The sequence below is a fragment of the Pan paniscus genome, chromosome 14, assembly GCF_029289425.2.
Source record: "Pan paniscus chromosome 14, NHGRI_mPanPan1-v2.0_pri, whole genome shotgun sequence".
In the NCBI taxonomy this organism is placed as follows: domain Eukaryota; kingdom Metazoa; phylum Chordata; class Mammalia; order Primates; family Hominidae; genus Pan; species Pan paniscus.
In genome coordinates this window covers 108387872-108411928 of record NC_073263.2, presented here as the reverse complement: position 1 = coordinate 108411928, position 24057 = coordinate 108387872, and the positions used below count along the sequence as shown (strand labels likewise).

The 24057-nt window shown below is 39.4% G+C and overlaps 1 long non-coding RNA gene across 2 annotated transcripts; it reads left to right on the top strand.

Annotated features, from left to right (window-relative positions):
* Positions 1 to 5392: 5392 nt before the first annotated feature.
* LOC117975657 (uncharacterized) lies at positions 5393 to 13849 on the top strand. 2 transcript variants are annotated; one of them, XR_004666006.3, is made up of 3 exons: positions 5393 to 7089; positions 8978 to 9363; positions 9521 to 13849. It is a non-coding gene; the product is annotated as an uncharacterized LOC117975657 (long non-coding RNA). The 2 variants fall into 2 exon arrangements; XR_010109647.1 differs by lacking the exon at positions 5393 to 7089 and having other exon boundaries at positions 7124 to 9363.
* The last annotated feature ends 10208 nt before the right edge of the window (positions 13850 to 24057 follow it).

Below are 24057 nucleotides of genomic sequence, written 5' to 3'. Positions count from 1 at the left end.
GAGCCCGACCTACTGGGTGTAGCCTGGCCCCAGCAGTGCCCAATGAGACAGCCTCGATTTTTGTTTTCAGCAATTCTCAAAACTTTTACCTGTAGGAGAATTACTTGGGGAAATTGTTTAAAAATGGACATTTCTGAGCCCTCGTCTTAAATATTTACATTTCTAGAGCCCAGAAAGCTGCGTTTTACAAAATAGCCCAAGTACTTGAACAAGTATTCCTCAACCCGTATTTTGAGAAACATTTCCTTAGGGGCTCTATTTGTTTTAACCTGGCCTCAAGCTCTCACTTACCTTTTTCCCTCCACATTGTAAGACTTACATTGATACTACAGTCAACCTAAACAAACAAGCCTTGTCACATGAACTCCTAGGCATCCCTTTCTGACTCTACAGTTGCATAATTGAGTTTTAAGGCTGGAATGCAAAAGAATGCATTTACCTCTGTGTAGCATTGACTAAGTGCAATAAGCCCAGTTACATTTAAAGTTCAGACAAACAATTTTTAGTGGGACATATTTATACCAAAACATTAATCATTATCTGTCTGAAATTCACATTTAATTAAGTGTTCCCTAATTTGTTAAATCTGGTAATCCTGTCCCTGTGAAATTACTTCGATTACATTTAATTTTTCCAGTCATACCTGGTTGGTTGGTTGTTTTCCAGACAGGGTCTCGCTGTGTCACCCAGGCTGGAGTGCAGTGATGCAATCATGGTTTGCTGCAACCTTGACCTCCTCAGCTCAAGCTATCCTCCCACCTCAGCCTCCTGAGTAGGTGGGACAACAGGTGTGCACCACCACCCCCAGCTTATTCTTTGTGTTTTTGTGGAGACAGGGTTTCTGCCATGTTGCCCAGGTTGGTCTCTAACTTCTGGACTCAAGTGATCAGCCCCCCTCGGCCTCCCAGAGTGCTGGAATTACAGGCATGAGCCACTGCACATGGCCAGTCATGCCTGTTATGACCATTTAGATCCTAAGTCTGTCCTCAGATATTTTTAGGACTCACAAATACTGCTCCTATTTCTGACTGTCAAGTTATTATCCTGTTAATGTAAATTCCGAAGAACAAGCTCATTGTTGATGTTTGTTCACCCATTGTACAAAAACATCCAGGTGCTATATCTCACACAGGTGATCATATACACAATTTCTGTCTTCATTATATTCAGCCTTCCTCAAAGTCTAGGATAGCTACTTTGTTTTCAGATGTGAAATAAATAAAGCAAACAGCTTAGAATTGGAGGACCTGGGTTCAAATACTGGTTCAGCCATTTATGAGCTCTGCATCCTCAAGCAAATTAATAGACTTCTCCAAACCTCAGTTTCCTCACTTGTGAACTGGGGATACTTAGGGTCATTATGAGAAGTTGATGACATGACATAGATGAAAGTCTCAAGCCTTATGCTTAGTGATCATTCTATACCAAAAAAAAATTCTTCATTCATGAATTTGTTAACTAGTTATGAGAGCCTCAAATTTAAATTGGTAGAAATGAATGCATGGATTGCTTCTCACCTCTCTTGAAGTCCATCAGACTTCTTATACTAATAGCAAACACTTTTATAAAAAGAAATAAATCCATAGCTCTAAAGAAGAGGTCATTGACAGATAGGAGTTTTCGGTGAATTACTGGGAGAGGGAAAGCAAAGGTAAGCCTATAGGCTTGTGAAGCACAGACAAGGAACACAGCCCAGAGCATACAGCTCTGGGAAGGGGCTTCAGGAAGGGGGCAGCAGTCCTGTGTGTCTCCACCGAGAGGCTGTGGGGCAGCAGAGAAAACCAGGTCCAGGAGAGAATGAGAGAAAACCAGACGGCCAGCAAAAGGGCAAGTCCATGAACATTCATCTCCCCGAAGGTCTTTAGTGCATAATAACTGGGGATTTATTTCCAGTGGAACAATAAAATAGGAAAAACAATGGGGGTGCTGGCAGTCCAGGGTCAAGCTCTTCTTGTTCTCACCTTTTCTCTTGGATGGTGGGGGAGGAGCTTGCAGCTGATAGTAGGCACTCTGCCCATTCACCCTGACCAGAAGCCAGCTAGGAAATAGGCTATGCCCACATTTAAGAGGCTCCATGAGTCTACCCCAGGAAAAAGAGAAGCAGGAAAGGATTGTGTGTGGTGAGGGGCAGGCAGCCGGTGGTGCTCTCTCACACTCCAGAGAGATGGTCCCCACCAGCTTCCCTGTCCTTCAGTAAATGAGCCAATTTCAAAGAAGGGCCTTGTCAAGGTAAAAAAGCAAGACCAAGGAAAAAGAAGGAAAAAAAATGAGCCTAGAAAGAAACAGGCGTTTAGAGAATAAAGAGACTTTGAAAAAGAAAACTTCTCATTGATAGAGAGATTTGAGAAAATGCTATATTTATAAAATAGAATGTAATGAAAAAATCATAATCACAAAATAAGTGAGGTGTTATATATGATCAATGAAATTGAAAAAACACATCAATGAAAAGGGAAAGAAGTAAAGTCTAGGAAATCTTCAAGGACATGGAATAAAATAACAGAAAGAAAAAACAGAAAATATGAAGGATAGACAAATGCAGGAGGTCTAATATTCCAATAAGAAGAGTGTCATAAACTAGGAAAAGGAAGAAAAGAGAAGAGATTCCAAAAACACAATGGAAAAATAATTTCCCAAACCTGAAAAATGTCACCTGTCCTCAGATCAAAAGAGACTTGCCAAAGTCACGAAGCTGAAGAATAACCAAGCTGGGACTTGCCCCCAGGCAATTTGGCTCTAGAGTCTGTGCTCTTAAGCACTGTGTTCTATTCCCCTTCTACAGTAAATTCTGCTTCGAGTTTTTTTGAAAGATTTCTGTGGAATGGGAATATATTTAGAAGCTATTTTAAATGATTCTGGAGAAAAAGGAATTAAATGCATTCTAGAGAAAAAGAATAGGATGGCGAAGGTAGAGTCCAGAGAATAAATGGAGGAGTTTCCCTAATTACATAAGGAGGAAGCACAAAGAGAGTAAACAGTACTGAAAGTTGATTTCTTTGTGTGTTTTTCAGAAGATGACAGAACTCCTATCCAATGCCTACCTCTTTTTTTGTAAAATGGGAAATGAGGACATCAACCAAGTGTCCCTAACTGTGCCCAGGAAAATGCTCAGAGATTTATGGAAACTGGAAAGTGTTTGAAATCATTCTTGTGCAGAGTGGAGTAATAGTTAACTAAAGAAATCTCTAGTAGGATTGAGGCAGCATTGCTTGTAGTGATTAATTTTTTTTTTTTTTTGAAATGGAGTCTCGCTCTGTCGCCCAGGTTGGAGTGCAATGGTGCGGTCTTGGCTCACTGCAACCTCTGCCTCCTGGGTTCAAGCGATTCTCCTGCCTCAGCCTCCTGAGTAGCTGGGACTACAGTAGCCTACCACCACACCGGCTAATTTTTGTATTTTTAGTAGAGACGGGGTTTCGCCATGTTGGCCAGGCTGGTTTCAAACTCCTGACCTCGTGATCTGCCCGCCTCGACCTCCCAAAGTGCTGGGATTACAGGCGTGAGCCACTGCGCCCAGCCATTTAGTGATGAATTTAAGGTAGATCCTTTCTCTCCTGATATGTGGCATCCTCCAGAAGAACTCAGCTAATTAGGGGCAGTCAAAGAAGAATGACAGTTGGGTCCTTCTAAGGTGGATTTTTTTGTCAGACCAGTTTGGGGGAAAGAAACCACACACAAACTAAGGGGCAAGAGGGCTTTGGGTATTGACAAGATTTGATAAAAAGATGAATCATTAAGTCCAAGCTCCATGAGGAGGGAAGTGAAGAAAGGAGAAGGCTGATAGAGAAAAAAAATAGATATGGGTAGAAGGCTTGGCAAGACGGAAGAACTGTCATGGTGGAAATAGTTTCACAAGTTAGCAGGAGATAGAGAAAATTCGTGGTCGAAAGTCACTGCTCTAATCATGACTTTGGAAGTGTTTCTAGTTATGACTCATAACAAGCTTGTCAGCGTGACTGTAGGAGTGACAAGCTGAAGCAGAGTAGAAGTCCACAGAGGGAAGGGCAGGGATAGACCTACCCGCAGGGGTTAGAAGTCACCTGCACTGATGAGATGACTTGGGGAAAAGAAAAAGACTGTTAAGTTGTGTGCAAAATTCATGATATTTTGATGGTCAGAAGGTAGATGATAGCAATGGAGAGAGAGATGGCTATTAGTGTGAAATGTCTTGAGCATCAGAAGACTAGGGTTTTTGTGGCTCAATTTTCTTTTTACAAAGGGAGAAGTGGAGGGGTTATGTTCTGAAGCAGCAATGAGGATCCAGGAAGAAACCAATGCCATTCTCTGTCCCTGAAGTAGGTGAAGTGCAGGAAAATATACAGCAGCTATTGATGGGCATCTGGGAAAGTTATGGTTCCAGCAGAAAGCCAGGCAACAATGCAAGAAACTGGAGAGAACACTAGGAGAAGAGATTGATGGCACAAAGCCATTTGCGATAGAGAATGCTTTTGATGATCAGTAGAGGTAGAGGGCTGGGGACTACGGAAGTGATGTTGACTAACGAAAGAGGCACAGCCATGAGTAGATGGCCAGGGCTTCACTGCAGGTACTGAGTGATGAAGACAAGGAAATAATGTGCAGTAGGTTTCACTTTCAACCTACTCTGACTGGAGTGGATTCTTGAGTTGGGTATGTCTTTTAGTTGCAAAGCAAAGGCATGCTTCCGTGATATGGTTTGGCTCTGTGTCCCCACCCAAATCTCACCTTGAATTATAATCCCCACATGTCAAGGGAGGGACCTAGTGGGAGGTGATTGGATCATGGAGGCAGTTTCCCTCATGTTGTTCTCATGATAGTGAGGAAGTTCTCACGAGAGCTGATGGTTTAAAAGTGGCAGTTTCCTCTGTGCTCTCTCTCTCTTCTGGTACCATGTAAGATGTGCCTGGCTTCCCCTTTGCCTTCTGCTATGATTAAGTTTCCTGAGGCCTCCCAGCCATGTGGAACTGTTAGCCAATTAAACTTCTTTTGTTTATAAATTACCCAGTGTCAGGTAGTATCTTTATAGCACTGTGAGAACAAACTAATTCATTCCATCTATAATGCATTGAATTAATACAACTCCCAAATTTGTGGAGTGTTCTATAATGAAATTCTATTTTATTCCAAAGTAAATAAAATAATAATGGTGAGGGGGAGAAAGGACTTGAAAAAGCCTCACACGGAGAAATAGAAAGTCAGTTGAAGAAATCAATGATTTGGATTGTCCAAGTAAAAGGAAAGTAATTATACCAAAACAACTGTGTTCAGGAGAAGTCTGGAACTGTCTATTGAACTGACAAAGAGCAGAAAGTATGTCAGGTATTTTAAATGATGACAGCAAACTAATGGGAAAGTCAAAGGCAATGATCAACATAACTGTCCACCTTTTGATTTAGAGATGTGAGAGATGGTAATGTATGCCCATGGTATTTTTGTTTCATTGGAAGTCTCATCCAATGGAATCAGTGATTTAAATTTAAGACACTGACATAAAGATAATCATGAAAATAATGATTTGTTTCAAATATGTCTCACAAGGAAATTCAAGGTCAAAAGTGATTCAAAGATTAGGAAGTCTGAAAAAAAAGGCAGACTCAAGAAACCATGCAGGATGAAGGAGTCAATAGATATCTCTGTGGAGAGGACTTTTCTATAATAGCCCTATTTTATCAGCATTATGCTTAAGAAAATTAGCCAACATCCAAACATTAGTATCAGAAAAACAATCAGGCGATGCAGCAGAAGCCATTGTGGTATTTACAAGGACCTATAAATATCCCCAAGTGCTATTAGTATGACAGCGTAGGTGATGAGCACAGGTTATTCTGACAAAGAGACGCACATTCCAGACACGCAGAGTTGGTTCCAGAATATATCATCAAGGGATACCAGATGACATTGGAGACATGGGCCTCAAAACAATAGAGAGCAAGTCATAAGGAAGATGAAGTATAATTAAAGCGAATGGCCAAAGGTGCCAGAGGGCACAGAGGGGTTCACCAGGGCTAGGGGAAGAAAGGAATGACAACATTGCTTTAGAGATGTGCGTAGGTCACTGCAGACAATGCAAGGACGCAGAGAGGAACCAGACAAATTATGATGCATAGTAAATCAATTCCAAGTTATGCAATAATGGAGACAAAGTGCCTGAAACAAGATTTATAATTGTCAGCAATGCTAACAACAAACTGTAGCAACTGTCAGGGCTTTGTCCTAAGGGAAACAAGAATTTACAAATATAGGTTAAACCAAGTCAGAATAAAAAAACAGCAACCACAGTTACATTTACTTCAATAAATTATACCAAATGCCAACTAGGTACCAGGAACTGGGCTGGGAATTAGAGTTACATAGGAGACCCTGAGAAGCATGCATGTAGTCAGGGAGAGGGATTGTGAAAATATCTAATTGTTATCTAATAACAATTTACAAGCAATTGTGTGCAGTAGGTACAGAGCATAGTCATGTTATCATGGAAGGTTACAGCCAGGGAATTTTTCCACAAATGCCTGATATATTAAAAGATGTTTACAGAAAGTCAAGGTGAAGTGGCATGCCAAGGGAAGACGAAGCACAGAGGAAGAGGGCTGCTCTGTGTTCAGTGTCCCGGCCTTGCTTAGTTGGTGAAGGCAAAAGTCCTAAGAGGTAGGAGGGAGGTAGGAGACAAGATGGGGGAAATAGATCCCATCAAACTTGGGTGACCTTGTGTATCAAGCAGGAAAGAGGGACTTCATTTTTAGGCAATAGACTCATTGAAGGGTTGAAATAGGGAAGCATTTCAGCTCTGGGTTTCAGACGGATCATGCTGATGGCAATGCACAGGGGAGGCTGGGAGGAAGCACATCTCTGAAGTTAGCAAGACACATCGGGAGCCTTTCTATCTCCAGATGGAGATGTTCGGGCTCTGAAGTAAAAGATATTTCTGGAGTTCCACTCTTGACATTATAATAAGAAGAGCTACAAATTATTAATCCCTTTCTAGATGCCAACTGCCTTACCCAAATCATCTCATTGCTTCCTCATAATGTCAGATGAGTTGGATACCATCGTGTTTGTATAACAGATGTGAACTTCTGTCTGCAGCTCAGAAGGTAAACAACTTGCCAGCTCCAGGTGGGTCTTAGTCCTGAGCGTGGACTGAAACCTAAGTTTTTGTGTCTCTAAAACTCACCTTCTTTACACACACATGGGCTTGAGAGGATTTTTTCCTGAAAACCTATACAACTGTAAATTAATCTGAAAATCTGTACCTAAATTTACTTTGGTGAGGACAGCAGCCCATGTCTCTTCCCATAACTTCCATCTTTGTCTCAGGCCAGACCACAAACCATTTATTTCTAAAATAGTATCTGGAGTTGACCCTTTCTACAGCACTTCAAGTTTAGATTTCTCTCCTAGACTGGAGCTTCCAAAGGGCAGAATGTTCTGTATCTCTTAAACTTCAGTTCTTTGCAAGTGCCTGGCACACAGGACACTCAATTATTGGTTCAGTGAATAAAAGGCTTTGTAACCCTACAAGAGGACATTTGGAATGGCCACATTACAGCTAAAGTCATGGTTTTAACTCTCAACAGTTAGCAGGTCCTCACCAAAGAACAGACTTTCCTGGGAGGATCACAGGTAGACGCTTCATTTGAGTGACCTGAACTACCAAGTTTTAACTAGTTGGTGAGAAATAAATAAACAAGCACAGCTCTTTACTCACTAATCTTTTGCACATAATATAATAAATAGGATATAAATAAAAGAAGCCTCCATAAAAATTCATTTAAAGACTATAATTATTTAAATGCTTTTTTCAGCCTTGGCATATAACTAGAGTATAACTCTAGCATGTAGCTTAATGAAATCATCACCATTTTCCCTATCCTTTCCTAGAAAGCAACTTCCTAACCTGTTGTGAAGTCGGATTTAAAGGTTCCATCCCTTCCAGGGCTCACTGCGTCTCAGGACCTTCAGCCATGGGACAATGGGCCACCTTGTCACCGTAGGCCTTCTAGTGTCTCATATCTGCCAAGGTTTTCTCCTCCATATCAGCCACCCTAGGTCCACTCAGCTATTGAGGCCACTTGCACTAATTAAATGGTAGACCTTGCAGTGTTCCTCTCCTTATCATTCTAGAATGTTTTTCTCTTCTCTCTGATCTCTTGGCAGGACTCTCTACCAGGGACCCAAACAGGCAGGAAGCAATTACAGTAATAAGAAACCAGCCTGTGTTTTATCTCCCAGTCTGGAAGACCCTCCACCCTTGCTGCCTCAAGGCGTTTTCTTCATTTGCTGTTGTTTTCTTTCTTTCTTTCTTTCTTTTTTCTTTTTGAGACAACTCCTTCCAAGTTTCACTGTCTTTCCTGATCAAATCTTTGTTTTACAAACAATGGCTTTTCTTATTAACTCCCTTAATCTTCAGGTTTTTCCATCCTCAGTGACAGGAGCGCTATCATTTTACACAAAACATAAGTTTTTAAAACCAAAGCTGACAAGAATTTAACGCACATATTTTAATGATTTTCTCCCCTAATCATTTGACTTAGCTCTTGTGTAAATAAGATTTCCACCCTCCACCCAATAAAGCAGGTGCATTTAAAACGACTTCAACTGCATTTTCAAATATATTTTCCAACTGACTGATAGAGGGGAATCAGTATCACCTAAATAAAACTCCTAGAGCAGCAAGAGCACACAGCAAGAAGTCACAGCTTTTCTCTGTGTCTGTCCTCACAGACAAAATAGATGCAAGAGGGAAAAAGGTGATGTAAATAATGACTGATGATGACAAAGAAAGAAAACTCATTGGAGAAAGAAACCCCAAATCTTGCTGTCCTCATAAGAACATGATTCATCACGTCTGGGGCACACTCTTGCCAATTCCCTACACAAAAGCATGATTGTTGAGCCCTTTACCTGCTACCCAGGCCGCATTTCAAACACTGTGGGATCTGGTGAGTAGGGTTTATGCCGAGGGACTGTAAATGCCCTGCAGCTCATGATATCATCCATTTAGGAACACTTCTGACTGCAGTATCTGCACCGAGTCAAGAGAAACTGCATCTGCAGGACCTAGAGAAGCACCGGCGCTCTGTGCCCCGCTGCCTGCTCCCTGCTGCCACGCTGCTTTCGGAGAATCCCTCCCCTGAATGGCGGCGGACTCCCAGAAATGCCTAGAGAAACCATTTTCTGTCTACCTCACAGAGCAGCAAGAATTAATGTCCTTATTAACCACATGCCAGTGATTACTGCGATACCATGTTAAAAGCATGGCACTGGAAATCAGAAAAGCAGTGTTTTTAGTTCTGTTACTCATTCCTGCTTGCATGTTAAAATCCTTTAGAAAACTCTAAAAAGAAATAGCCCTGGGCCACCTCTAGAGACTAATTCAGTTCATCTAAGGTAAGTCCTGAGCATGACCATCATTTAAATATGTATACATGAAAGCATTTTGTAAAGTATATATCACTAAATAAGTATTTTTTTATTATAATTACTAATTCAAAATACGTATTGAAAGATAATGTGTTGACTTATCAACTCCTGTTTCTTTCTTTAGCCTATTGCCATTTTCCTCTCCACTGCAACAAATTAGTAAGGACGTGTGTCTCCTTGCTCTGTGTGTGTGCGTGCAGGCGTGCGCACACACACCCTTACGCATGGCACGAAACAGAAGTTTCCAGGAATTCAGAAGCCTCTCCCATCCAGGCTACTTGGAAAAGGCTCAACTCATAGGGGAGGAGGAAGATAGAACTATGTTGTGGAGGCTTTGAAGTCAGGTGCCCGGATTCAGGAAGAAGGGAGTTGTGCTTAGAGGGGGCAAAGTGGAGAAGCAATTCCTCCCGCGTCTGTCTGTTATCGTCTGGGAGCTGCAGTGCTGGTCTGCTCCTGGTCCGCTGCTGCCCGCCTGTAAGGAAGAGGCCCAGCCTGTGGGCTGGAGGCTGCAAGAATCCAAGTCTGAGAATTACAGTCGTGGGTGCTTGCTCAGCTGGTCACTGGGGCAACAGAATGCACTGCCTCAAGGTCCATGCCCACTTAATTGTGATTTTAGGATTCAATATTCTATGAGTTTAGGGGGTCTTGGAGATTTATCTGAATTGGAGAAATGAATGATAGGATTTTTTAAACTACACAACTCTGATATTGCACAATAACAGTTCAGAGCTGATACTCATTTAGCAAGTTTACACAGACCTGTTATGTATCAAGTAGCTACTATATTAGTTTCTAGGGATATCCTTCAAACTCAACAGTTAGGGACAATTGTGACAAAAATAGTCATAACATGAATACATTTGTCCTCCCCATCAGCAAGGGTAGGGCTCAAATGAAATAGTATGTTTGAAGGAAAAATTCATAATGTCATCAGAGTGAATAAGTAGCCATGGTTGTGACAGTCAGAGACACAAGAGCTGGGCAGAATCCAATTCAATAACTTAATAGCTGTAAAATGAGTATGAAAAAAAAATCAGAATGAAACTAAACAGCAAATGCCTTCACTGATTCTAAACGAGGGGTAAAATAGCCCAAGTGGAAGTTGCAGGCTCAAATTAGAGCTCTGAATCAGGGGAGCTGAAGACAAATCAAAGTGCAATCCAACCCACTTGTAGTGTTTGGACTTGGGGCCCAGTTTGACCTAGAGACAATCAACGAAATTCAGTCTGTCTTTCATGGTTTTGAGAAAAACTGCCCTGGATTTCCACTCCGGATCTCATACCCCAGCCAAAATTTCTGAATGCACAAACTCAGCTCATTAATGATGCAACCTGAATTACTTGGGATAAAAAAATTGTTTCCGTAAAGGATAAATAGGTGACTATAAATAACCCAGGAGGTTTAAAATTAGGTATATTGATGGCATAAATAGTATGAAGACTTTCGTGTTGAGAATAATAATCTGTAGATATATGTATTTTTTGGAGATGGAGTCTTATTCTGTCACCCAGGCTGGAGTGCAGTGGTGCGATGTCAGCTCACTGCAACCTCCACCTCCTGAGTTTAAGCAATTCTTGAGTCTCAGCCTCTCAAGTAGCTGGGACTACAGGCAGGAGCCGCCACACCTGGCTAATTTTTTGTATTTTTGGTAGAGACAAGGTTTCGCCATGTTGACCAGGCCAGCCTCGAACTCCCGACCTCAAGTGATCTGCCTGCCTTGGCCTCCCAAAGTGCTAGGATTACAGGTGTGAGCCACCTCGCCCGGCCTTATTTTGTATTTTAAATAATTATAATGTTTAAAAGGATTTTGCATCCTAGAGAATCTAAAAGATTCGCCTTGGAATTACAATTTTAAAAGTGTAAATGAGGAATTGGCTTAGATTTGTAATTTTAGGTTGAAAGTTAAAAGAAATTTTACCAAGTTTGTAAATAACATTCAAATATTTAAAACCAGCTAAAATCACCATATTTTCTGAAATAATTATTGAATTTGTCCATTTTTATTGTAGTATCTTTGATGTCTTTAGTCCATAATGTATAAAAAATATTTGGCATTAAGGGGGAAAAAAAAACATTTCCAAAATCAGATGGGAATAGCCATATCCTTTCTCTAAGTAATTTTTACTGCTCTTTTCTAAACCCTTCTAAAGTTTTAGACCCAAGATGGAACTTAAGAAATGCCATTTAGACTAATTATCTAACCATATACGTGAAGAAACAGAGACTCAGAGAAGCTGAGATATTGCTTAAACCACAGCACTATTTAGGGCAAAACCAACAAGAAGCTTCATGACCCCCAAGTCCATTGTCGTCTGAACTGGATTATCGGCTTTAGTTATTGCTTACTGATGATATATGTTCCGGGGGAGCTTATGATCTGACCTTCATCTGAACACAATAGACTGCTTCTGATTTTTCCAGCCAAAGAGAAAGTATTTGGGTTTTGAGCATCTTTTTAGCTGAGAACATTCCTCTTCCTGGCTATGAAAACCTTCCCCTGTGTATGTAGTAGGAAGACTGCTACACTAACCAGACTTCACCCATTGCTTTCCAAAAACCAGTGTGAAAAGGGTATTGAACTCAACAGTGTATTGTTTTGTCTGCAGCTTACCCAACATGCGAAAATACAGACTTTCTCAGTGTGCATTGTTCTGTGTTCAGTTTCACAACTGTAAAGAATAACTTATTCCATGTAAGATTTTGTGTTGTGCCTAAAACACGAAATAATCCCCCTAGGATCTACTAGAAAAGTATCTTATGCTATAAGAACACTGATCATTTCTGCTACAAGCACACATAGAGGTTGTGTTCTAAAGTGTTAATCTTCCTCTGGGGGTGGCTAGAGAACAGCTTACCAAGGGGGAGAAATCTGGCTCATGTCGACAAAGCTCTCACAGCTCTTCAGAAGAGAAGTATTGTGTAAGTGCAAAGCTATTATTATATAAAAGCATTCAGAGGATACTATTAGCCATAATTGTATTAAATATTAATATTAATGCAAATGGTGGCTAAGAGCTTAAAGAAGAGCTTATAAACTGTAACAGTCAATAACAATGGAGTAAAGGTATATAAAATTTGTATATTCCCAACCATGCACACCAGACAAACCCAAAAAACTGAAAACTAATAAGTTGCTAAAAGTCATGCTGTCCATTTTCATTAATTTTTTCAGCTAGAAAAACAAAAAAAAAGATTGTCAAACTTCTTTCAATCAGCATTGAAAATAGGACTTGAAACTCAATTTACTTAATTTCCACTTGATGATTTTTTTTAATGTGGCAGCTTGGCTGTGCTAAACTACGGTTTTCCATCAAACTCAGGTGTTCCATCAAATGTGAATCTGTATGCGGCTGTGAAGAGATTCTGTTGATATAAGTAGAGTCTCTAATCTGTTGACTTTAAGGAATCAAAAGAGAGTATTCTAGATGGGCCTGACCTTATCAGATGAACCCCTTAAAAGCGGGCTGAGGCCTTCACAGAGCCCAAAGACTCGAGGTTTTAGCTCCCAGAGTTGCAACTTGCCTGTGATCTTTCCCTTCCTGCCTGTTTTATATACTTCAGACTTGCATACACACCTTGCCACATTATGTAAGCCAATTCTTTGTAATAAACCTAAATATTAATCTGTCTATCTATATACCTATCATCTAACTACCTACCTACCTACTTATCTACCTGTCTTCTACTGGTTCTGCTTTTCTGGTTGAACCCTGATTGATACACCATCGTTTTCAAGAAACATATATGTGGGTAGTTAGATTTTTTCATGGGTAGAAGCATAAATATTCTAAAAAATATAGTTTTATTTTGCACTCCTCACACATTAAAGAAAAGCTGCTGTTTAATTTCACTCCTATCTTAAGTAACATAATCCATCATTGATTTAAAAGGATAGAACAACTCAAGACCAATGAGCTTTTCAAAGATTTTTAATTGGATTTCAAATGAAAATTATAAACACAATGAATCACTGGGCCCTAAAAATGAAGACTTAAATAGTTTGACTTAAAGCAAATTTTTGGAAACAGCCAAGGACATTTGGTGTGGATAAAAACGGGTTCCCGACACCTTCTATTCTGAATGCCTTACTTCCTCCATGCAGTTCACGAAAATTACATGAGCACATACACATAAATACAACCCTAGCAGAGGGAAGCAAAATGTAAGAACACAGCCATCTGTCAGTGAGTCTCAGGAATATTGAAAGCTTAACAAAAACTATAATTTAATTCAATGTTAAAAACAAAATAATTGAAGGAATTTCACCTGGTCGTAATAATTATGTTCTCCACCTTTAATGAGCAGCTTTTTGTGTCTTAGCAGATGTCATATGGGTGTTTACTGCCTCCTTTAAGAAGTGAGAAACCAAAATATTTTAAATCATATATCAAAAATCAGTTAAACTAATCATACCTTGTAATTCCATTCCTCATTAAAAATTCTTAATCAATAATGTCTCAAGATTTAAAAGCATTGTGAAAAGTAAATTAGAAGACATTCACAACATGGAATATTATACAGCCATTAAAAATGTGAAGTAACTAGGGGACAGGAAAAAATTATATATGATTATATGATTGATAAACTCAGAATAGACAGTTCTGTATGTGTGTGTGTGCATGTGTGTGTGATTTAGAAATCAGAGAGTAAAATATTCAGAAAAATGCCCACAATTTTTTTTTTTTTAAGATGGAGTCTTGCTCTGTCACCCAGGCTACAGTTCAGTGACATAATCTCAGCTCACTGCAAACTCCAACTCCTGGGTTCAAGTGATTCTCTTGCCTCAGCCTCCTGAATAGCTGGGACTACAGGTGTGCGCCACCTTGCCCTGCTAATTTTTGTATTTCTACTAGAGACGAGGTTCCGCCATGTTGGCCAGGCTGATCTCGAACTCCTGACCTCAGGTGATCTGCCCACCTCAGCCTCCCAAAGTGCTGGGATACAGGCGTGAGCTACTGCGCCCACCCACACAAGTTCTAAATAATATTTATTTGGGGATTATGGTGTTATAGAGAATGTTTTCCTAGATTTCTATAGTTATTCTAAATTATTTGTGTACTTAAAATTATTTACAAAATAAGAAATTGATTGCTTTAATTATTCCTTGTCTATTAAATACTGACAATGTTTGATATACAAATAGTGAAAAACTCATCCTGGAGAAATACATTTCCTTTGAGGTGGGAACTACATGTATTCTGTAAATAAACCATGCCTGGTGCCTGTTTTGACTCATCCTAGCAGGTGCTTGACTCTAGAGTGTGCTTGGCCACACAGATGCTTCTGGATTGCCTGCCTATGCCCTCAGTCTTCACGGGATCAGCTTGATCAATACCAAATGATTGAGTTTTAAAAAGTCAAGACTATATTAGGCTGGGTGATGGCTCATGCCTGTAATCCCAGCACTTTGGGAGGCCGAGGTGGGCCACTCACTTGAGGTCAGGAGTTCAAGACCAGCCTGACCAACATGGCGAAACCCTGTCTCTACTAAAAATACAAAAATTTAGCTGGGCGTGGTGGCAGGTGCCAGGAATATCTGCCACTCAGGAGGCTGAGGCACAAGAATGATTTGAACCTGGGAGGCGGAGGTTGCAGTGAGCCAAGATCACACCACTGTACTTCAGCCTGGGCAACAAATCTCGATAAACACACAGACATGCACGCAAATTTAAAAAGTGCGACGATGTAACAGAGAAAAGAATTTTGCTTAATTTATGCAGAGAACCAGTTTAAATTCACCATTTTAGTCTGTCTGCTTCACAGGCACCCCTGTTCTTATAACTGGATTTTCCATATGTTCACAAACAGATATTTTGGTATCAGTAGTCTTCCCGCTGTGTTTCTCTTTTGGGTACTATGGGTGCCTCTGGTCAGGGTGCATCTTTCATCTTAAGTTCTCTTTTGTCAGAATCCTCTTTCTCATTTGAGATGGCCAGATGGACAGACAGCAAGTGTAAGAAAGAGAGTTCAAAATAAAGAATACTTAAATCCAAATTTCAAAAGCTAGCGACTACCCCCAATAATTTATACATCAAAATAGTCTTCTCTGTTTTTCTCTTACACCTGTGTTCCCTTGTAAGGAGGGTAGAAGACCCAATGGTAGTAGATATCTTCTACTGTATGCTGGATGTCAGACCAGATTCTCTCTTCAGGCCTCAGTTTTAGGAAACATTTAGCCCTGTCACCACTTAGAAAAAAAGATCATGAAGCACATTTCCAGCCATTGGTTTGCCAGGAGAAAATATCTGGGAGTGCATGCATAGCTTCAAGAAGAATCGTTCAGATCTGGCTGAAGAGGAAATAAATTTTTCTTTCACCAAAACCAATGAAAGGTTTTCCTCTGCTTGTTGATGACAAATCAAGAATATACATCCAGATTAGATGACAAAAGATATTATTTTTTTCAAAATTTCATCAAACATATTGAACAGAGCTTGTTATTTAGCAAAAATGATAAAGAAAACAGCCAAACTGAAGAAAAATATTTTAATAATATTTATGATGACATTTGTGTTACAAATATGTAATTATCCTGTATCAAGGAAATGGATGTAGGTTTTAGAATATTGAAAGAATCAAATAATAGTGTTAAAACAACAAAAAGTAACTCCGAAGTTACATAACTTTGGTTTAAAGCCACATGTACACACTGGACTGTTTGCTTAAGGTTTAAGTGAAATTGGTGCTGTTCCAGCTCCTGTCAGGATGACAAACTCATAGGCACTGCCAGCTCTTTCCCCAGTCCCCAGCTCTGGAGATTCCGTGGAAGTGAGAATTTGAAGGATGTGAGAAAATGACATTAAAGCTATTTGACAGCTCCAGGAAGAGAGAAGGTGGTTGTTTCCTGGAGGATGCAGAAAGATGGCAGACTCAAAAAAGAGTGAGCCGGGAGCATGCATGGGGGACAGGTTGAGGACAGCATTTTGTTTCTGATTGTTTTCCTTAGTCATAATCCAAGGCAGATTATTGCTGCCATCAAGTTAAAAATTTTTAGAAAGATAAAACAGATCAGCTATAATGGAAGAAGAATCAGATAAACATCAGACTTCTCATCAGCAGCAAAATAAGCCAGAAGATGATGGAGTTATTTTCGGTATTGATATAACATTGAAACTAGACTTTTTCTACTTAATAGTCTCAATCATATATATCCTAGGAAGTTTTATGAGACAAAATCCTCTTTAAGAAATAACAGGCCAGGCACTGTGGCTCATGCCTGTAATCCCAACATTTTGGGAGGCCAAGGTAGGAGGATCACTTGACTCCAGGAGTTCAAGGCCAGACTGAGCAACATAGTGAGACCCTGCCCCTACCAAAAATTTAAAAATTAGCCAGGTGTGGTATCATGCACCTGTAGTCTCAGCTACTCAGGAGGCTAAGGTGGGAGGATAGCTTGAGCCTGGGAAGTCAATGCTGTGCTGAGCCATGATTGGCACCACTGCACTCCAGCCTGGGTGACTCTGTCTCACAAGAAAAAAAAAGAACTAAGAATTAAGAAAAATACATTTAGCTTTTATAAGCTATATTTCATGAATTACACATGAATAAATAATTTACTATTGGTTTTTCAGGAAAAGGCAAAGCCAGCACCATGGGAAACAGTCAAAAATACTGACATGTTTTTTAAAAACATAAAATATGTGTTTATGGTTTAAAAACATAAAATAGATGAAAGAATAAATCTAACTATAAGACTCATTGAAATATGTAAATGGTCGCACTTAGTGATCGAGACATTCTCAGATTTGTAATCTACAAATCAAACAGAATGAGCAATATGTTGTTTACAAGAGGCACACTTAAAACCAAAAGATCCAGGAAGTTTGTAAATGAAAAGATTGAGCAAGATATACTAGACACATGTAAGCCAAAAGAAAGCCAAGACACCCAAACACAGAACAAAAATTCAAGGCAAAAATTTCACAGCTGACATTATGTAATAAAATAAGAGTAGATATTAGGATTTTGTGATTATAAACACTTACTGACCCAACAATATTGCCTCACAGTATATCAGGAAACAACCAGCAAAACTACAAGGAAAAAGGGATAATTCAAACAAGTTAGTCTTGCTCATGGGGAAAAGAAAGTGTATTAAACTTCATTGAGATGCCATGTAGTATTTATGAGCTCAGTAAAAATCCAAATATTTGACAACGTATTCTATTGGTGAGACCATGGGGAAATGTGAGTGCTTATTGTTGGTAAGAATGCAAAATCATGCAACACTTGAGGAGAGGAATTCAGCTGTACAGAGAAAAGTTGCATATGAATTAACTCATTGAGGCTTTTATATCTACCTCAAAGACAAAAACATAAAATGATATTTGCATATTTTTTAGCCTTTATTTCTGCAAGCAAAAGACTGGAAATAACCCAAATGACCATCAACAGAAGTCTGGATGAAAAACTTTAGTGCATCCACAAGATGGAATACATGTAATTAACTATAAAAAGCAGTAGAGAGGAACTCTACATAGTAATATGGCTTTCTAGGCTGTATTATAAAATAAAAGAAGGAAAGCGGAGAATAGTATACTAGTATACTATATTATATATATGTGTGTGTGTATGTGTGTATATATATATATATATATATACTATATTATAATAGTATAATAGAATAGTATTGGCTGTATGTCATCTCCAAAGTAACTAAGGGGAAGGGCAACTTTTAAAAAAAAGAAACAATATAAGGATGAACAATAAAATGGTGATGTATGCCAGGACAGAAGTAGATTTGCTGAGCAAATGAAACAAAATAGGTAATTTTAAAATGTTGTAATATTAAATTTTAATTGGAAATGTCAGCACAATTTTATATGTTGCTTTAAATATATATATGTATTTTCCAGACTAGAAACATTGAGCTTAGAAACATAAGGACCACTAGCACCCAAACTGTGGCCTCTAAATAACAACTTCCACTAAAAGTACCCTGAACACCTCGGAGCTATTTCCAATGCTATGTCTAGGGCAGCAAATTTATAAATTAAATCTTTCTGGCATTAACTTTTTGTTATGCTGGAAAGTAAGGCAGTCATTAAAGATTAACAGAGTCTTGGCCGGGCGCGGTGGCTCACGCCTGTAATTCCAGCACTTTGGGAGGCCGAGGCAGGCGGATCACGAGGTCAGGAGATCGAGACCATCCTGGCTAACACGGTGAAACCCCGTCTCTACTGAAAATACAAAAAATTAGCTGGGCGTGGTGGCGGGCACCTGTAATCCCAGCTACTTGGGAGGCTGAGGCAGGAGAATGGCGTGAACCTGGGAGGCGGAGCTTGCAGTGAGCAGAGATCGCGCCACTGCACTCCAGCCTGGGCGAAAGAGAGAGACTCTGTCTCAAAAAAAAAAAAAAAAAAAAAAAAAAGATTAACAGAGTCTTATCAAAGGAACACAGGAACTCATCTAAAGGTGCTTCTGTTGGCCTAATAGGGGAATATTTTAGTATAAAAAATAATGATGACAATGAATAGCAACGCTTCAAGAAACTGAAAGCTTATGGCGCCTTAGTGATATCAAAGCACGCGCAGTGGCCACCACCAGAGGTTGCTAATACAGCAGCCCATGATTCTGAACATTTATGAAGGCAAGAAATCAAAAATTCATCCTGAATTCCTTTTACCAACTCTAACTCAAGTTAAGAAAATGGTTGGTAAGAGATATTTCTTCTTTAAAGAAGAATTCCAGCTAATAAACACAGAAGCAATAACTAAAATCAAGTCACCATTTTGCCATTTCTAGTGAAATAATAAATTTAGGCCACAATGACCCAAGCTAAGTTTATTAATATTATAAATCAGTAACAAAGAAGAACTAAAGAGAATTCCAGATATCTGAAACCTAAGACGATGATTACTAAATGAATTTTGGTTAAAGAGCAAATTATATGGGGATTATGAAATATTTAAGCTAAATGATAAAATATTCCACATCCACATGTGTATAACTTAGCTAAAACAGCATGCGGCTTCTAATGAATTATTTGGTGAATGAGACAGCTGGAAAATAGTGAGGTAAGTATTCGACTTAAGAAGTTGAAAAAGAGGCCAGGCATGGTGGCTCACGCCTGTAATCCCAGCACTTTGGGAGGCCGAGGCAGGCGGATCACGAGGTCAGGAGATCGAAACCATCCTGGCTAAGACGGTGAAACCCCATCTCTACTGAAAATACAAAAATTAGCTGGGCGTGGTGGTGGGTGCCTGTAGTCCCAGCTACTCAGGAGGCTGAGGCAGGAGAATCGCTTGAACCTGGGAGGCAGAGGTTGCAGTGAGCCGAGATCGCACCACTACACTCCAGCCTGGGCAACAGAGCGAGACTCCATCTCAACAACAACAACAAAAAAGTTGAAAAAGAACAAGAAGGAAATAAATAATATAGATATGGGAGTAAATCAAATAAATAGAGAATTATATAGAACTATAAAAAAACTAAAGGCTAAGGCCAGGTGTGGTAGCTCCTGCCTGTAATCCCAGCCCTGTAATCCCAGCACTTTGGGAGGCTGAGGCAGGTGAATGACCTGAAGTCAGCAGTTCGAGACCAGCCTGGTTAACGTGGTGAAACCCTGTCTCTAGTAAAAATACAAAAATTAGCCAGGTATGGTGGTGGGCACCTGTAATCCCAGCTACTCGAGAGAATGAGGCAGGGGAATCACTTGAACCTGGGAGGAGAAGGTTGCAGTGAGCAGAGATTGCACCATTGCACTCCAGCCTAGGCGACAAGAGCAAGCCTCCGTCTCAAAAAAAAAAAAAAAAAAAAAAAAAAAAAAAAAAACTAAAGGCTAGTTCACTATAGATTAAAAACAGGGACAAATCTCTGACAAAACTAATGAAAGAGAAAGAGAAAGAAGTTATAAATAAATAAAACACAGAAAGTAAAAGAGAAACAAACACAGACAGAATGAACATTTGAAAAAATAGCAAAATAATGTTAGGAATATCTATATTGCCAATAAATTTGAAAATCTAGGTAAAATAATTACATTTCTGGGAAAATATATGATGCCAGTATTTGTGCTGGGAAGATAAAAATGCAAATATATCAAATAAGAATAAAAAATAGAAATAAAAGATATCACACAGGCTCACACTCAATTTTTTAGATGAATTCTACCAAACATTAAAAGAACAGTTTTTTCCTATCTTAAAAATACTTTTTCTCAAAATTAAATAGAAGTAATGTTACTCAGCTCATTTTCTTAGCTAATGTAACACTGATTACAGACTGTATTTATAAAAACAATGTAAAAAAAAAACAGCATGATAGGCCTTTTTTACTTGTGATTACTGAAGTAAACAGAAATCCCAAATAAAATATTAGTAATAAAAAACCAAATCATAGGGGACCAGGAATAGAAAGAAATATTATAACTTGATAAAGACTATATCCCAAAACCAATAGCAGGCATAGTACTCAGTGGAGACCTATTAAACCCACTTAAGAACACAGAGAGTGGTTACTGTCACCTCCAGTATGGAAGGTAATGGAGGGAAGATACAGCCAAAGAAATAAGATGAGCCAAAGAATTAAGAAGCATATCAATAGAAAGGGAAGAGACAAAATTATTATTAACTTCAGAATATGATTTTTGGCGCATGTTGTGGCTCACGCCTGTAATCCTAGCACTTTGGGAGGCTGAAGCGGGAGGATTACTTGAGTTCAAGAGTTCAAGACCTGAACAGGATTTTCTACAGCAAAAAGCTATAAACAAATAAAAATCAACTGGTACAATCTTTGTTGTAAATCCAATCTAAATTACAAGAGAATTTTAAACAAAATACTACAAGCTTATTTTGAAATTTAAATTAAGGCCAGGTATGGTGGCTCATGGCTACAATCCCAGCACTTTCAGAGGCTGAGGCAGGAGGATCACTTGAGGCCAGGAGTTCAAGACCACCCTCGGCAATATTGTGAGACCTCATGCATGCCTGTAGTCCCAGCTACTTGGGACGCTGAGGTGGGAGGAGCTCTTGAGCCCAACAGGTCAAGGCTGCAGTGAGCAGCGATCTCACCACTGCACTCCAGCACTTTCAACCTGGGAGACAGACTGAGACCCTGTCTCTGTTTAAAAAAAAAAAAAAAAAAATTTAAGAAAAAAATTAAAAACTAAAACACCAGAAGAGAAGCAAAGTGTGGATTTTCACCATATTACATATTAAGAATTACTGAAAGTCATATTAATACAAATATGGCACAGAAACAAAAAGTATGAAGAAAATAGAAAAATCACTAAAAGCCTCAAGTGTTTACATGACCCATTGAGGGAACCTGGTGTATATTATCAAAGAGTATCATAGTCAGTGGTTGAGATTAGATTGTTTAATAATAAATGATGCAGGAAAACTGACTCAAAAATAAAGTTGAATATTTACCACCACTATTTAAAGACTTAACAGTAGAAGATAAAACTATAAAGACAATAGAGAATACCTCAGTGACTCTGAGTTGGAAATGGTTTCTTACACATGACCCCCGGAAGACAAATCGTAAGGAAAGGCACTGATGGATTTAACGATTCAAAATCGAGAATGTCTTTTAAATGAAAGATGCCGTATACAAATTTTATAGACTAGAGGCAGATTCAGACAAGATATTTGCAATAGTGAAACCTGTTTATAATACAAGGAACTCCTACAATTCAACAACAAAAAGATAAAAAAAAATTCAATGGAAAATTAGGCTAAGGATATGAACTAGTTATTCAGAGGGGAAATTAATCAGTTAAGTGAAAATTAAAAAGTAGGATAGTACCAAATTAGCAAGAGTGTGGCAGTCTAAGAATCTTCATGCACTGTTGGTGTAAATTGTTACAAATCCTGCAAAGTCCTTGGTGAAATTAAGTATACATGGCCACTGTGTCCCAGATCCCACTCCTGGTTGTGTGTCTCAGAGTAACCCTCACCCAGGCCCATAAAAAGGCACGGACAGCAATGCTCATCCTGATGTCATATGATGTAGTGGAGAATTTGAGACAACTCACATGTTCAACACTAGAGCAATGATAAGCAAATGTGACGAATGCATTCGTGGAGGGCTTTGCAGGCATGCCAAAAGTGAATTACATATAACACAAGAACCGGAACCCATCTGAATACATAGTACTGAATGAACTCATCATAAACAAGGTTCTATAATGCCATATTGTTTATGTGAAATAAAAACTCATGAACCTCAATCAATGCTATGTGATGTATACGTCCAAGAATACATGCGTACACAAGAACATACAACACGCTGAAATGAGAATGTCAACCTGGGATAAAGAGTAACAAAACAAAACAAAATCAAGGCACAATTTTTTGCAGGGACCAAAAATGATAATGTTCCATAAATTAAGGAATATGGATCACCCAGCTTTCTGCACTTCAGGTTTAAATATAAAACAAATGCATAAGCAAATAGATAAAATAGATTTAAAAAATAAAGTTTAGACATGGAAAGAAACTTTTGATGTCATATGGCCTGCAATACCTTTCAAACTTTTGGGTTTTTAATTTTTAAAAAATGTATTTGTTTAGTAGAGATAGGGTCTTGCTATGTTGCCCAGGCAATAGGCTGGTCTCAAACTCCTGGGCTTAAGCGATTTTTCTGCCTCTGCCTCAAAGTGCTGGGATTACAGGTGTGAGCCACTGTGCCTGGCAAACTTTTATTAACAATCTCCAGCTTCTTTAAAATACACAGGCTACAATGGGTGAGGCAAACAAAAATCTAAGGAAACAATCCCTTTAAGATTGCCCTCCCTGCACACATGAGCCAGAAGTCTGGGGACCATTCTCACTTGAGACCAGTTGACTACAAATTCGAGGGTCTCCACATCTGCTCTCAAGTTTGATAATTCACTGGACTCACAGAACTCTGTGAAAGCTATTGTCCTCACAGTAAGGTTTGCTACAGATGAAGGATGTAAATTAGAATTAGAGACAGCCACAGAAAGAGGCGCATGCCCTCCCGGCATCTGTGAGGGGGCACCACAGGGTACGGCCAGCCAAGGAAGTGGGCTCCCGCCCCTGTGACCTGGCTCCCTCACACACTGCCTGTGTGGCTAACTTTCATTCTTCCTCCCCTTCTGGAGGTCTGGGCTAAATACCTTTTGTTGCCAGTTTCTCCAAAAGTTGAAAATAATATTGTGTGCCTGAAAGTCCCTATCGTAAGTCACTTTGCCAAAGCTCCAAACAAAGACACTTCTATCATGCAGGACATCCTAGTGGCCAACATGTCACCTCCCAGTAGCTGATGATAAAGGCCAGACCTCCTTTAGGTAGGGTAAGTTCTTCACTACACCCTGAATAAGAATTTCAGAGAATCAGAGAATCCATGTTTCCTAAAAGCTTGCTGAGTGACTCTGATAAGCCAGGTTTGGAAGCCATCGATGTAACTAATTCCTGTATTTACAGCTGAAAAAAATCCGACGTCAGAAGAAATTAAATGGCTCGTGTATGTGGTAACGATCCCACAGATAGCAAGAGAGAAGCCAAGGCTGGAAGCTGGGGAGCCTGGCTTCGCCGTGCAGGGCCTGAGGACCTCCAGGCACTCTCCTTCATACCTCTCATGCTTTGCCTATGGACCGGGCAATAACCTGCTCTGCCCATATCTTAAACCTATTCACATGTTGTCACAATAAACAAAATAGGAATTCATGTAAAGGCACCACTGAATTATTTA